This window comes from Lissotriton vulgaris, chromosome 10 (assembly GCF_964263255.1).
Source record: "Lissotriton vulgaris chromosome 10, aLisVul1.2, whole genome shotgun sequence".
Classification (NCBI taxonomy): domain Eukaryota; kingdom Metazoa; phylum Chordata; class Amphibia; order Caudata; family Salamandridae; genus Lissotriton; species Lissotriton vulgaris.
In genome coordinates this window covers 466,867,770-466,882,501 of record NC_141698.1, presented here as the reverse complement: position 1 = coordinate 466,882,501, position 14,732 = coordinate 466,867,770, and the positions used below count along the sequence as shown (strand labels likewise).

General features: G+C 49.0%; 1 protein-coding gene across 1 annotated transcript in view; it reads right to left on the bottom strand.

Moving 5' to 3' along the window:
- The window catches only part of UBN1 (ubinuclein 1), a 753,548-nt gene that overhangs the window by 466,852 nt on the left and 271,964 nt on the right, over positions 1–14,732 (bottom strand). The window lies entirely within an intron of this gene.

Here is a 14,732-nt window from a genome sequence, read left to right as displayed (position 1 = left end):
TGGTCATGAAACCCTACATAGGTACATAGGTTATCAATAGGCCAACAAGTCAATGCAGTTCATATTACAGGCGTGCCTCTTGCACAGCAGCAGGATGATTGGGGTATACATATGGTGACAGATGGCAGATTGTTTCGCAGTATGCAAACAATTCCCTTATTTAGCTAAGAGATGGACTGGGGGCATTAATAGAGGTGATATAAATCTTAAAAGGTTCTGGAGACAACTCTGGGCTGAGGATCAACTAGAGTAAGTTATGTCTGTTTCCGCTCTGACCACAGGCAGAGAAGAAGCACAAGGAGGCTCCCCCAATAAGAATGGAATGGAAGTTTGGTTCCTTCAAATATTTTGCCGTGAATGAGTATCTCATTGAAACATTGGTGGCAGCGACATTCTAAACCGGGAAATTCTGAATGTCATTGCCGCTGTCCTCAACAGGTAGGACAGATATATCCAAGAACCTGGCAACGGCCAGATCACTTTACTTTTCATCTGCATTGCCGGTGAAGCTGCCCAATCGGTTCTTTAAAGTGCTCATCAAGATTCCATCCGACCTTATATGGGGAACAAGGAGAAAGAGAGTGGTGTTACACAAGCTGAAGACCTCAATCGGAGCTGTGGGATTGTGGGCCCCTAGGTATGAGCCTTCACATGCAGCAGCCCAAACAACAGTGGGTAATGAAGAGGCTGAGGTGTGATCAGGTCCCAGACTAGGAGGATATATTTGTTGTAACACTGGAGATTGAGATATTGCATTGGCTGATGGCTCCAGCACTGGGAGAATGGAAAATGCACATGCTGGAAAAGGTAGTCAGGGACTGTTGGTAAGTCTACGTGCAACCAAAGGACTGTACATATCTGTATGCTTCATGCGCTCTGCTATGGGCTAATCTGGAGGTTTATGTCACTGGGAGCTGCCCATGATAAAACATCCAGGGAGGATGCTGGGGTCATGGCTCTGGGTTACCTCTTTATACACTGATCATTATTGATGCTACAGCATCTCAGAAACGAGCAGGGTCTGAGACCAGGTCAATTTCTAAGGTACAATGCCCTTGTCTGCGTGCTGGGCCAGATAAGGTTTCAGGATCGGAGGAGCAGTCAACATCGTCCACACTGCAGCTTTTGATCACTTATTTGCGAGCAAATAAGGCAGTATCCAGCTTCTACACCTCACTGCTGTCATTACAGGCAAAATTTCAACCATCTATAAGGGACAAATGGGTGTAAGATTTGGGACAAGATATAGCTGAAAAAGAACTGGACCCCTATACTGCAGTTTGTTCAAAAGGTTTTGTAAAATCCTCGATTGTAATGCACCCAATTGAATTACCTTCACCAGACATATCTCACCCCCCCCCCCCCCCCCCCCGGTATAATACACACATTTGAGGGTGCTAGTTCAAGTTGTCACCTCCTCCCCCGCTGTTAGGTCAAAGACAGCTTTTACCATATGGTGTGGCAATGTTCCATTGTAAGGAAATGCCTCTATTTGCATGGTCACCCCCACATTCTCCGAACTGATGCTGGTGGTTTATCAACTGTGAGAGTGCACTGAGGCCTAACCAGACCCCAGTGCCAGTGTTCTAACCCCTTACAAGGTGTATGTCGAATTGGATACTCCCAATTGACAGAGACTGACTTACTTATAAGTCTCTAATGTATGGTGTAGGAAAGTAGGATCAGCTTCTTATGGTTACCCCCACTTTGTGCTTGATGTTACTCTGTTTTTGACTAGTCTGACTGGGATCCTGCTAATCAGGACCCCCGTCTATCTGCTTTCTCCCTAAAATGTATTTACATGTGCTTAGGTACACTCCAGATTGGATACTGGGGTACCCCTAGAAGTCATTAGTATATGGTACACCTGTACCCAGGGCATAGGTACCCCAGAGGCCTCCCATGGGCTGAAGCATGTATTATGCCACCCATGAAAGGGCATGCAAAATGGAACTGTGTAAGATGGTGCATGCACCACTTATGTTAGATATAGGTTTACTATATCTGTAGGTCACTACACTTAAAACCTATAAGTCAACCCTATATCAGGCCTTGACAATCCTGAAGGCAGGGTCCTGGGTTTTACATGAGAGTGTGCCCCTGCATGAGCACAGCCCCTCTGCAGCCTGCGGAGACCATTCTCCCAGGTTGTTGGTGACGCACCCAGAAATATAGGTAGAGGTGCATTATGACCTCGCGGTAAATGTCATTTCAAAAATGGCTGAAACAAAACATGTTGTGCTTGGTATCAAACACCTTGGAATCATATCTCCACACCGATAACAGGTGTGGGAGGTAGAATCTAGCTTTGTGGGTCCCTGGTCTTCCCTGTGCCAGCCTTCTCGACCCAGACAACACAAAATGGATGCTACCAACCAGAGACACATTTCTGCACTCCTGCTGCTGAGCCAGCCTTGAGCAGAGGAAGGCAGCACAATAGGCATCCAGTCAGAGGGAGGTGTGACCACCTCCCAGACAGGATTTAGTGTATTGGAGCTGGGTGGGTGCACTTCCAAAGTGCTTGAAAGTCTGCACGAGGGGTACATTTGCTGTCCCTGTGCATACTCCAGTTCAAACCAGTTCTGGGAGCTGTTGGCTCCTGCTCTGGTGCGAAACTGGACAAAGGACATGGGTGTAACCAACCCCCCAGGCCTGACCCTCCCCTGGTAGGGTCCCCTGAATCTGTCCAACCCTCTCTCCTGGGTACAAAAGGGCTTACCTGAGTTTAGGACCTTAGATTCGACGTGGACAAGATTCTGAACAAGAAACCACTGACCTTCGACCGTCTGGACACTAGACTTCGCTGGACTTCAACTGGGCCCGAATTTGTTTCCCCTCCATCTCCCTCTCCGTTCAAAGCATCGTCTGAGCCCATGCACCATACAGGCTCCCTGCAGGACCTGTGGAGCATCAAGGACAACTAAAGTATTTCCCTTAGAGTGAAGGAGGCGCTCTCCTGCTGATCCTGAGCTCCTGCAGACTCCAAAGGCTCCAGCAACATCGGAGGATGGTCCCTACGTTATTTGAGGTCGAGCTGACCTCTCACCAAGTTTGAGGCCAGTATCTCTTGTGGGGACCGCATAAGCCGAACCCCTGTGCACTGCATACTTTTGCAATTATATATGCTTGTTGGTCTTCCCCAACTTTGTGCATTGGGCTGGCGATAGCCCTCACCTCTGCGCACATTTCCTACAAAGGACTTTGGCCTCCTCTTACTCTGCGCTCTGCAAGCTGTTGCTTTGTGAAACTGCTAGAGGTCCCCTTGTGACTTCTGTGCCTTCGGCCTGTGGATCCATTTAAGGGACAACATTGCTTTTCTTGGGCTCCCTGGTTGCTCCAGGCCTGCCCTAACTCCCCCTGCTGTGGTGAGTAATCTGGTCCTTGCTGGGCCAGACTGTAACCTTCTTTGACCTTCTTCTTGGGTTGCCGCTGCCAAGGCTTGTTGGTGCTCCTGCCGGACACCGACCCCTCAGCACTCGACATCTTTCGTGGGACAGCTCGTATCCGGCTCCTGGTTATCCTCAACATCTCCTGGTCCCTGCAGCTGCAGAGTCAAGGTCTCTGTAGGAGAGTAGGATCTGCTTCCTATGGTTACTCCCACTTTTTGCTGTGTTTAACTGGTTTATCGACTTTAGTTTGGCTGTGGCCCTGCTAATCAGGACCCCAGCCTAGCTGTTCTCTATCTAAATTGATACCATGTACTTTAGGTACATACCAGATTGGCTACTGGGCTACCCTTGTGAGTCCCTGTATATGGTACCTTGGTATATGGTATATGAAGCATGTATTATACCACCCTTGGGAAGCCTTCCAAAATGGCACCACAGGTCTGCACTTGCAGCCTGGGTAAGGTGGTGTCAACACCCCTTACTTAGATATAGTATACATATATCTGCATATATATATATATATATAGACACATAGTAACTTATAAGTCACTCCTATGGCAGGCCTTGACAATCCTGAAGGCAGTGCTTGGTTTTGTGTGAGAGGGTGCCCTAACGTGAGCTGAGCCCCTCTGCAGCTTTCGGAAATATCTCCTTATAGTAGTCAAACCATATACTCTTAAGTGCATTATAATCCTCGCGGTTAATGCTAACTTTGGTTTGGCTTTATCAAAACATGTCGTGTTTGGTGTCAAACGCTTTGGAATACTACCCCCCCCCCCGCCAGTTCTGGCGGCGGGGGTAGCATTCCACCCTTCTAGAGGGAGAAGACATGTACACACTGGTATACCTGGTTAAAGCCTAAAAGAGCCTCATCATCACAAAATGGATGCTGCTGCCACAGACACAAGTCTGACCTCCTGCTGCTGGACGAAACCCCAGCAGGGGATGCCTGGACAATAGGTTTCCTGTCCAGGGAGGTGCTAGCATCTCCCCAGACAGGCTTTAGTGTATTGGGGCAGGGTGGGCTGCATTCAGTGAATGCTTTTCAGACACTGCCTGGGGCACACAAGGTGCTGCATGCATTTCCCAGATCAAACTGGTTGCTGGGGCACTCAGCCCCAGCTCTGGCGCGAAACTAACTACCCCCTCCCCAGGTCCTCCCATAGGTGGGGCCCTAGAGTTCGTCCGACCCCTAAACTGATTATAAGTATAGGAACCCAGTCCCTAGGACTTTAAATTACCCTGGACGAATCTCTGCAACATATATCTTGGACCTTCGACATTCCATATCGACTGGAAGACGAAAGAAATCTCCCTTGAGGTCAAGGAGTGACCTCCCTGTTCAACCAGGCACCAAGAAGCATCTTTGCCGGTCTGCATTTTCGAGGCTCCCACCGGATCCCGAAGAATCTGCGACACAGGACACAGACTTCCAGACATCTCTGAAGCTGACACGAGTTCCCAGCAGAGCTGAGACCTGTAGCTGACACGAGAGACGTGGGACCGGAACTCCTGGACATCCTGCATTTTTGCATCTGCACCTACTTCCCGAAGTTGTGCATTGGGGTATTTGAAGCCCCTGCACGAGCACCTTTTGCACCGAAGCACAGAGGCCTGCACTTCACAAGTGTCCTGTGAGTCCCCTTTCTTCACCGCAGCTCGAGGCTCCTTCGCGATCCCTAGTCCGTTGGCTAGTGGGTCCCCACAAAGGACAATCCTTTGTTTCTTGAGCTTTCCTGGTTGCTCCAGACGTGCTCTGACTACTCTCCAAAGGGGGTGTCCCTCAGACCTTGCTGGTCTTCAACAAAGCCAATCTTGTCATCTTGCGTGGGTTGCTGTTGCCAAGGCTTGTTGGGTCCAATCCGGATTCTGATGCTGCAGCACTCGACATCCTTAGTGGGACAGCTCGAATCTAGCTCCTGGTCATCGTCGACGCCTCCTGGTCTCGTGGCTGAAGAGTCAAGCTTCACTTACTTCACTTGAAAGCACCCGACATCGGCTGGCATCTTCCTGTCGCCATCCTGGTCACCGGCTAGTGACCAAGACTCTGTCCCCTCTGCTTCCAGGTTCTTCAGATCTCCGATCCACCCTTGGATCCACCCGGACACTTTTCCTCTGGTCGTCTGCAGCACTTCTTTGCAGCTCTCCATTGAAATAGACGACGAAACCCGACACCAAAAGACATCTATGCACCCGGCTTCCCTGGGTGAGGTAACACGAGTATTCCAGTGCTCCCATGGGTCTTGACTCTCAAAGTGTTCCAGTCTAAGAGGGTTCCATCGTAGTTCACTCCCAAGTGTCCTTAATCTTTAAAATTGTAACTTGCTTTTCTTCCATAGAAGTCAAAGGTGATTCGCAGCTGTGTTTAGACACTGCACGCGTCCCCCGTGGGTTTCCTGCGTCCCTACCTTGGGTGGTTCCTGGTTGCCCCAGCGGTTCTACAGGCCCTAGGCCTCACTTCTAACTCTCATGTGGTTCTTATACCTCTATTTTAGTATATGTTTTGTGAGGCCCCTAGGGCATAACGTTTACTGTGCAACTTATCATATGCTAATTAAGTTCCTTGTATTGTACTTTTACCTCTAGCCTCTTAAAGAGACCAGATGGGTTGTGTTTAGAATAAATACATATATATTTGATATATACCTTGCGTGGTGTACTTTCATTTGATCATTCTAGAGATTATAGACTGGTAAAACAAGCTGCTTTACATTTCTTTGAAGACTTAGCCTGAAGGCTGCTCTGGACAGCTACCACTAGGATAGCTTTCTATATAGGCTGTCTTTAAACCTACCATCAATAAGGGTCGTTTGGACTGGTGCAAGGTGCTCACTAGAATAGTGGACATCATATGCCAGGCCAACTTCTTACAGTCTCCTTTTTCGCACCTGAAGCACCCAACATCGGTGGGCATTCGTCTACCGAGCCCCTGGTCACTCCTGAGTGACCCAGACTCTATCCCCTCAGCTTTCATGTTCCTTCCATCAAGAATCCACCTGTGGATTCCACTGGGCACTTTTTTCTTTCCAACAGTGGCATTTCTTGGAAGACTGCCATTGAGAACGACTGTGGTTTCTGATGCCACTTCAGACATATGCACCCGGCTTCCCTGAGATAGGTAACTCTGGTACTTTGGTATCCATAGGTGGGGTGGATCTCCAACCTTCTATGTTCCAAAGGGTTTCCTCGTAATCCACTGGAAGGGATCCTTTATATTAAAAATGGCACCCTCCCATTGAATTGCACGTAGCACGCAGTCGTGTTCTCACACTGCACCCATCCTCTGGGGGGTCCCTACTTACATACCTTGGTGGTTTCTTGGGGTCCCAGCGATTCTACATCCTCTAGACATTGTCTTGACTCGAGTTGTGGGGTCTTATACCACTATTTTAGTATATGGTGTGGTCTCCCCGTGGGGTCCACTGTGTATTAGTGCTACTTACGATTGTTTCTGTGCTAAAGTATTACGTGCTTTGTGGTTATCTGTGAGTAGCAGATACAGTGAGGTATTTAAGGTATTATAATAATAAATATATAGTCTTAGAACTACTGTGTGGTTCTCCTTTCATTTAATCAATACAATAAGGTTGCTTTATTGTAAAAACAGGCATCTTAACATTCTTTCAAGACTAAGCCTAAAGGCTGCTCTCACTTGGATAGCTTGCTAAGGTTATCTTTGATCTCTTAAATCACCATAAGGGTTGTTTGGACTGGAGCAAGGTGCCCACTTTAATTAGTGGACATCATATACCAGGCCAACTTCTTCACATATGGTACCCAGGGTACTCAGGACATGTAAGGCTGAGTGTCCGGCCTGGGCTCCAGCACTGATTGTGCCACCCTATGTGTGACAAAGTAAAAAATGGTTCCCAGCCTGCAACTGCAGACTGGAAGAGCAGTGCTAACACTGCTAGTTCGACTTTGCCGTTCAAACCAATAGCAAAGCCATCCACTCCCCTTAACAATATATGTAAGTCTCACATAAGGAAGGCCCATCGAACTGTAAGGCAGACACCTGTATATTATTAAGTAAGACATGTATTTTATGTATATGCCTTGGCAGCAACACTTCCAAATTGCTGTTTTGCGGTGGGAAAGTTAGTAGCCCCATTGGCTAACACAGGGTTACCAGCTAACCGCTCAGTCCGGCTAACTTCTGAATGGGACGACTTAGATGGGTACTGTAAGGTATCAAATTAATAGCGGCATTAAACCTGACTTGATGCCTAGGTCAATTTTAATGTCACTATTAAAGGCAATGTTTTAGAAAGTTGCCACTCAGTGACCCAGTTTGTCCACTGACCTCACACAGTCACAGGCCACCACACAACTTTCTGCCCTCTTGGTGAGTAATGTGAACAACTCCCAGGCTTAGTGTTGGAAAGTGGATTATTAGTATTGGTAAATAGGCATCTACCTCTGGCAACAGGGCCACTAACACGGTCTAGAGCTCAGTATAGGTCTCAGAAAATTATTCTCATGATCCACCCTTGGTAGCTTGGTTGCAAGCAGGCAGGCTTAACTTAGGAGACAGGTATGTAAAGCATTTAAAAACACAAATTCAGCAAATAATGAAGACACAATACACAATAAAAGCCCCACACCAATTTATATAAAATAGGAAATATTTTTATCTTTATAATGACAACAAAACTACATAAATCCAATCTAGGGAAACGGAGATATGAATTTTTAAAGAATAAACACTTTCTAACACTTAGACACCTTATGGTGTTTATTTCCCAAGTTGGGCCAAACTTCTGAAACTTCCTCTGAAGTTCCTCTTGAGGGTCCAAAGCACAATCCAAGGGTCTGGAAGCTCTAAGATGGACCTGGAATGTTTGTGACCACAGTTCCCACAATGGGAATGGCAGCCGCTGCGAGGGACTGCGAGCAAGACCTCTGACCTCCTGGTCAGGGATCTGCTCTCCCCTGCAGCTCCGCTGTTAAGTGCCACCCCTCCAGGCACTGTGACCTGCTCACTCAGGCAGGTGTTCGAGGCCCTCCTCCACCCGCAGGCTCCTGTCTGCGTCTCATCCCTGGTGGCCCTGTGGGAGAGCCTTGCTCTTCTGCTTGCCTGGTTGTCTGTGTCTGTCTTTGTGCCACCTTTCTCTTTTTCTATCCCTCTTGTGCCCGTGTCTGTCTTTGTGCCATTTTGTTTTTTCTGTCTCTCTTGTGCCTGTTTTCTGCCTCCTCTCTGTCTTTTATTGTGCTAGTAATTGTACCTGTGTCCTCTCTGTTTACTTAGCCATTTTCTGTCTCTGTACCGTTCCCGCCGCTGCTACCCCCATGGCCCCTTCCCCCTTGCCAGTTCCCATTTCCTGCTTCCCTCCCCCTCCCTTCTGCGCCCAACCCGACTGCGGCCAGAGCCACGAATCCTGGATCTACGACCCCCCACCACTACAACTCCAGCGCCCTCTTTGCACTCAACCCGGAAGAAACGACTGCCAGAGAGCGACGCCGAACACCTCCCACGGCCAGTTCTCCTGCCGACACTGCCGACAATCCTTCAACATCAATAGCCCCCCCCCCCCCTCCAAGGCTGCTGAACCCACGCCGGATGCCCGCACCACCGAAACCCTGATGTGCATCCGCCTCAACGTGTGCTCTCTATACAGACACGCCATGGAGATCTGGGACCTGCTCAACACCCTCTCGCCAGACGTCACCGCCTTCATGGAAACATGGATCAACGCCAACTCCATCCCCGACATCGTCATCACCATCCCCGACAGATACAAGATCCAAACAAAGACCGCCCCCACCGCCCAGGAGGAGGACTTGCCATTGCCAACAAGAGCTCCCTCCAACTCTCCACCTCCAGCACGAGCAACCCCCTCTCCAACACGGAGCTACCCCACTTCCAGATCCAGACCAGCCCCAGAACCATGCTGCGCAAGACCCTCGTCTACAGACCCCCCCGGGCCACGCGCCTCTTCCACCACCACGATTGCCGACCTCGTTGCAACCCACGGCATTGCCTCCACTGACTACATTCTTATCAGGGACCTGAACTTTCACCTCGACAACCGCAGCAACACCCGACTCCACCACCCTCTTAACAACCTTGCCAACTGAAGCAGCTCATCACCACCCCCACCCACAGAGCCAGACACACCCTCGACCCCGTCTTCGCAGGAGGTACAAACATCCACTTCAGCCAACCCACGTAACCCCTCTGTACAGACCACCACTGAGTACATTTCACCTTCAACACCACCACTGCACCCAAACCAGCCCCGTGCCCGCCACGAAGAAACTGGAGTAAGATCACAGAGGAACACGTCAACATCACCCTCCTCCACGACCCCCCCTCCGCCGCCACCACCAACGCCAACTCCGCAGCCAAAGAACTACACTGCTGGATCTCCAGCTACGCAGACAAGCTTGCACCCCTCCGCCACTCCGTCAAACAATGCCTCCTGAAGGCCGCCTCGTTCACCACCGACCTCCAAGAAACCAGGCGCTCCTTAAGACGACTTATGAAACTCTGGAGGAACAGGAAAACCACCAAAGACCAGAACACCTACAGGAACACCTCGACTGAATACCACCAGCGGATAAGAGCAACCAAGCGGACCTTTATCAAGAACACAATCCACACCAACGCCAGTAACGCAAAAGAACTCTTCAACGTCATACAGCAGTTCACCAAACCCCCCAGCGAAGCCACGGACATCACACCATCCCAGGACCTTTGCAACAAGTTCAGCTCCTACTTCCACCTGAAAATCAAGGCCCTCTACGACAACTTCAGCGAACAGACTCCAGCCATCACCCACCTCTTCACCACCAACAACCATCCCACCATTACCGCCTGGAAACCTGCTACTACTGAAGACACTGCCACAACCATGAAGAATAACCACTCAGGAGCCCCCCCGGACCCCTGCCCGCCGCAAATCTACCACAGAGCCACCGCCGCCATAGCACCCGAACTAGGCTGGATCAATAATGCCTCCTTCGAATCCGGCATCTTCCCAGACGACTGGAAGCAGGCAGAAGTCAAGCCCTTACTCAAGAAATCCTCGGCAGACCGGACGGACCTGAAAATCTACCGGCCCATCTCTCTCCTTCCCTTCAAAGCCAAAATCACTGAGAGATTCGTCAACGCCTAGCTGACCACCTTCATCGAAGAGAACCCCATCCTCAACTCCTCCCAGTCTGCATTTTGCAGCAACCACAGCACCAAGACTGCCCTCTCGCTGCCACCGATGACATGCGCATGCTACTCAACCAGGGCCACACTGCGGCCTTCATCCTACTAGACCTCTCCGCAGCCTTCGACACCGTCTCACACTGCACTCTCGCAGCCAGACTCCATGACGCCGGTATATGAGGAACCGCCTTTGACTGGATCCGCTCCTTTCTCTGCGGCAGAACCCAAAGAATCAAACTCCCACCCTTCCTCTCCGAACCCACAGAGATCAACTGTGGAGTACCCCAAGGATCCTCGCTCAGCCCCACGCACTTCAATATCTACATGGCTCCCCTCGCCGGCATCGTCAGACAGCATGGGCTCAGCATAGTATCCTATGCTTATTACACCCAGCTCATCCTCTCCCTCACAAAGAATCCCGAAGACTCCAGACTCTGCTTCCAGGAAGGAATGAAGGACATCGCAGCCTGGGTGAACAACAGCTGCCTGAAGCTCAACTCGGAGAAGACAGAGGTCCTCGCCATCGGACCCTCCTCCACCACCCGAGACAACCCCTGGTAGCCTTCCTCCCTTGGAAACCCACCCTCTCCATCAGACCACGCCCTAAATCTCTCTATCATCTTAGACTCCTCCCTCATCATGACCCGCCAAATCAACGCCATCGCCTCTACCTGCTTCAACTCCCTCTGCATCCTCCACAAGACCTTCAAGTGGATCCCCCCCGAATTCAGAAAGACCATCACCCACGCACTCATAACCAGCAGACTGGACTACAGCAATGCCCTCTATGCCGGAATCAACAGAACTCTGCTACACAACTCCAAACCATCCAGAACACCCACTCGTCCTCGGAACCCCACGACACGGGCACCAGCACCTACGAGACCTCCACTGGCTCCCTGTCGAGGAGAGAGTAACCTTCAAGATACTCACCCATGCCTACAAATCCCTCCACAACATTAGACCCAAATACCTCAATGAGAGAGTCTCCTTCCACGCACCGAAAAGGAACCTCCGCTCCGCTGACCTCGCCCTGGCAGAGACCCCACACACCTGCAGAACCAGAGCACACGGAAGAGCCTTCTCCTACGTCGCAGCAAACACCTGGAACGAGCTCCCAGTCAACATCAGATGCTCCCTACTCTGCACACCTCCAGGAAGAGCCTCAAGACCTGGCTCTTTGACTGATTTGGAGCTGCACCCCCTCTCCCCCTTGTGCCTTGAGACCCTCACGGGCGAGTAGCGCGCTTTATAAAACTGGTGGAGTTGATGTAGGTGACCCCGGTTAACCTTATTCCTCTTGAAGCAAGTTACAACCAAAGGGCTGTAGTTGCAGCAGGGATATTTAGTCAGATTGCAGGACCTGATGGCGCAAATCAAGTTTCCAGCTTGGCAAGCCTTATTCTTCTCTTAGTTTCAAGCAGCAGAGCTGAGTGGCTCTGCACCTCTCATATTTATTTAGTGTTCTCTGGGGTCAAACAGAGGAGCAATCCTGTCCAATGAGGTACAGGGCAAGACCCCAGAGCATGATCACTTTCTCCAAAGTGTGGCATAATCTTCTCACAGAAAGCACTATTACTTCAAAATTCAGTATGGTTGAACTCCAAGCAGAGGAGCAAGAACAAGTTAACCCAACCTCCAGTATGGCTCATTTTCATAGCTCTACTCTGCAAATTCCTGCCTGAAGCCTGCCATCTGGCTAGATCAGAGGGACTGGGAGGATAAATGGACCAGGGATTTACTGCCTGTGTTATACCTACAATAAAGCTCAAGCTTTACGACCCCTCCACTTTCAATCTGGCATTCCTGTGTAGCAGAGCTCTCTCCAACAAATAGCCTCTCTCTAAGCGAGCCACTTATTACTTCATTAACAGCAGCCAGGTTAATCCTGTTAACTATGACCAATCTGGGGATCTACCCGAAATGCATTGGGCTATTTCAAAAAATATTTTTTGGTAGTGCAATTAACATTATGTACTTATGATTGACTTTCTTGTTATTAGACAGCAATGTTCATTTTGTACATCAATCATATTACTGTGAAGATTTTTTTCTCACATTACTAGAATAGCTTAGCAACACATTTAATTTTTTTATGTGTTACATGATAATGAAAATGAATACACAAGTTAAACTTTTCTGGTTGCAAAACTGAACTCTTAATTGATCTCTATCAGTGGTAACAATTTAATGTATGTGTAACATTGTTATACTTTAACTTTTACTGTGTGTCTGGTATACCAGTGGTTGCTCCACTAGCTGTTGTTCTCTCAATTGGGCTGGCTTCCCTTCCACCAGACAGCATGCACGCTTAGTCAAACAGTTATAAGCATAGCGCGTCGTATTTAATAGGGTGGGCACAGGTACACACTTTGTTTGTCAATCTGGGGAGACCACAGGAATGCTGAATTTTGGCTTACAGACAAGAAAACCTTCTAACTTCTGTTCTGTATATTTTAGGATAAATTCAACAATGGCATATTGCTGGATTTATCAATACCATTCTCCTAAGTCCTTGAGTGGTATTTTATTTAATTCCTAGTGATAGTTATGAGTTAATAAACTACTGAAAATGTAATCTTATGGGGCTACGCATCTACAATGGAGAACCTGCAATGTGCAATTTCTCCATCATCAGGTAATATGAAACATCTTTTATAAGAACCCTGCTTATAGTTACAGGACCCCCTACCCTGCCCCTGGGACTCCTAGTCAAGATCATAGAGGTCTTGAATATTCACAAATAGTGTAGATCCTCATTACACCGTGCTAGTAGCACCAAAGTCTGTTTTAGGAGGCACTTTAATGAAATAGGGAAGGTGAAATGTGAAATTTCTGTATCCCCAGAGCACATAAAACATCTTTTATAAGGGTCTTCCCTATAATGACATGACCCTCCCACCCCTATAAGACCTAGTGGAGACCCTAGGGTGACCTAAAATGACACAATGTTGTAGTGTATGACTTTTTAAGTGCCCCTACCACCAAAGTACAATTTGGGCACACTTTAAATTTAAAAGCAGTGCTGCAACACAGGGCTGTTTTTAAAATGACCTCAGGCTCTCAGCAGTGCCCACATGCAAGTGCAACAAAGGCTGCTGGTCTCTAAACTACCATGCGTATTATGTACGAGGGATTTAAGGTAGTTTTTATACCCCTGCACTATTATGTACTAGGGACATATAGGGGAGGTCATGCCAATTATAAGTGTACCCTAACATAGAGTGTACTCTCATGTGTGTGTGTGTTTTCACTGTGCTTTCAACATTGCCCTGGGCCTGGTTAGACTGAGCCCAGGGACAGCAAAAAATGAGGGTACACAGGATGACTTTGCAAAACTTAGGAACAACAGAAGTCTCCTACAGGAAGAGATGTCACCTCCCCTGCACATGAAGTCACTTAGCTGCCTTTGGTGGGCAAATTGCGGTCACACTCCTGAGGGGCTTCCCTTTGTACAAGTAGACAAGCTGGCGGCGGGGAAAGAGGAGAGACCAATCTCCAAACCGTTTTTCTCGTGGGTGGATAGCCCACAGGTAGCCACACCTCTAGGATGAGCTATGGAGCTTCTAACACCTGACGAATGGTTCAAACATCTTAAGAGTAGACAGAATAGTGCACTCTGGCATTGATAGATGCCACACATAGCCAGAAAATCCCCACCAAGAGGGAGGAGACCTAGAAGCTCATTTGCTAGTGACCCCATTATCCCCCTCCCCCACACACTTTCTGGGCATAAATATGGCACCCCTGGCACCCTGAACCTCACACCACACCTGAACTGGAAAGAGGACCGAAGAAGGACTGCCCTGCTGACCCCTGACTTGGCAAAGAGAGGCTGCACCTGCCGCAACTTGGGCTAAAGAAGAAAGGACTGTGCCTGTGACTCTCGAGTTTGGGAAAGCCGCTCCCAAGCACCAGGCCAAAGAAGTGACTTGAAGTGGGCTACCACAGAGGTAGATGATCTCACAGCACTACAGCGGAGGAAAGGGGATGCATGCGGGCCTAATCTGGGACACAATGATACTGTTACTAGACCAATTCTGACACACAACTGCCTTGAGGTGATGACATAGAAGCTCAGGCTGCTCGGTTTGCAGACTGTGTGTGGCAAAGGAGAAAGGTCCCTCCACTGAAGGAATCTCTCAAGCGTGGCCCTTGCTCAGTGCTAACAACAGGTGTGACAC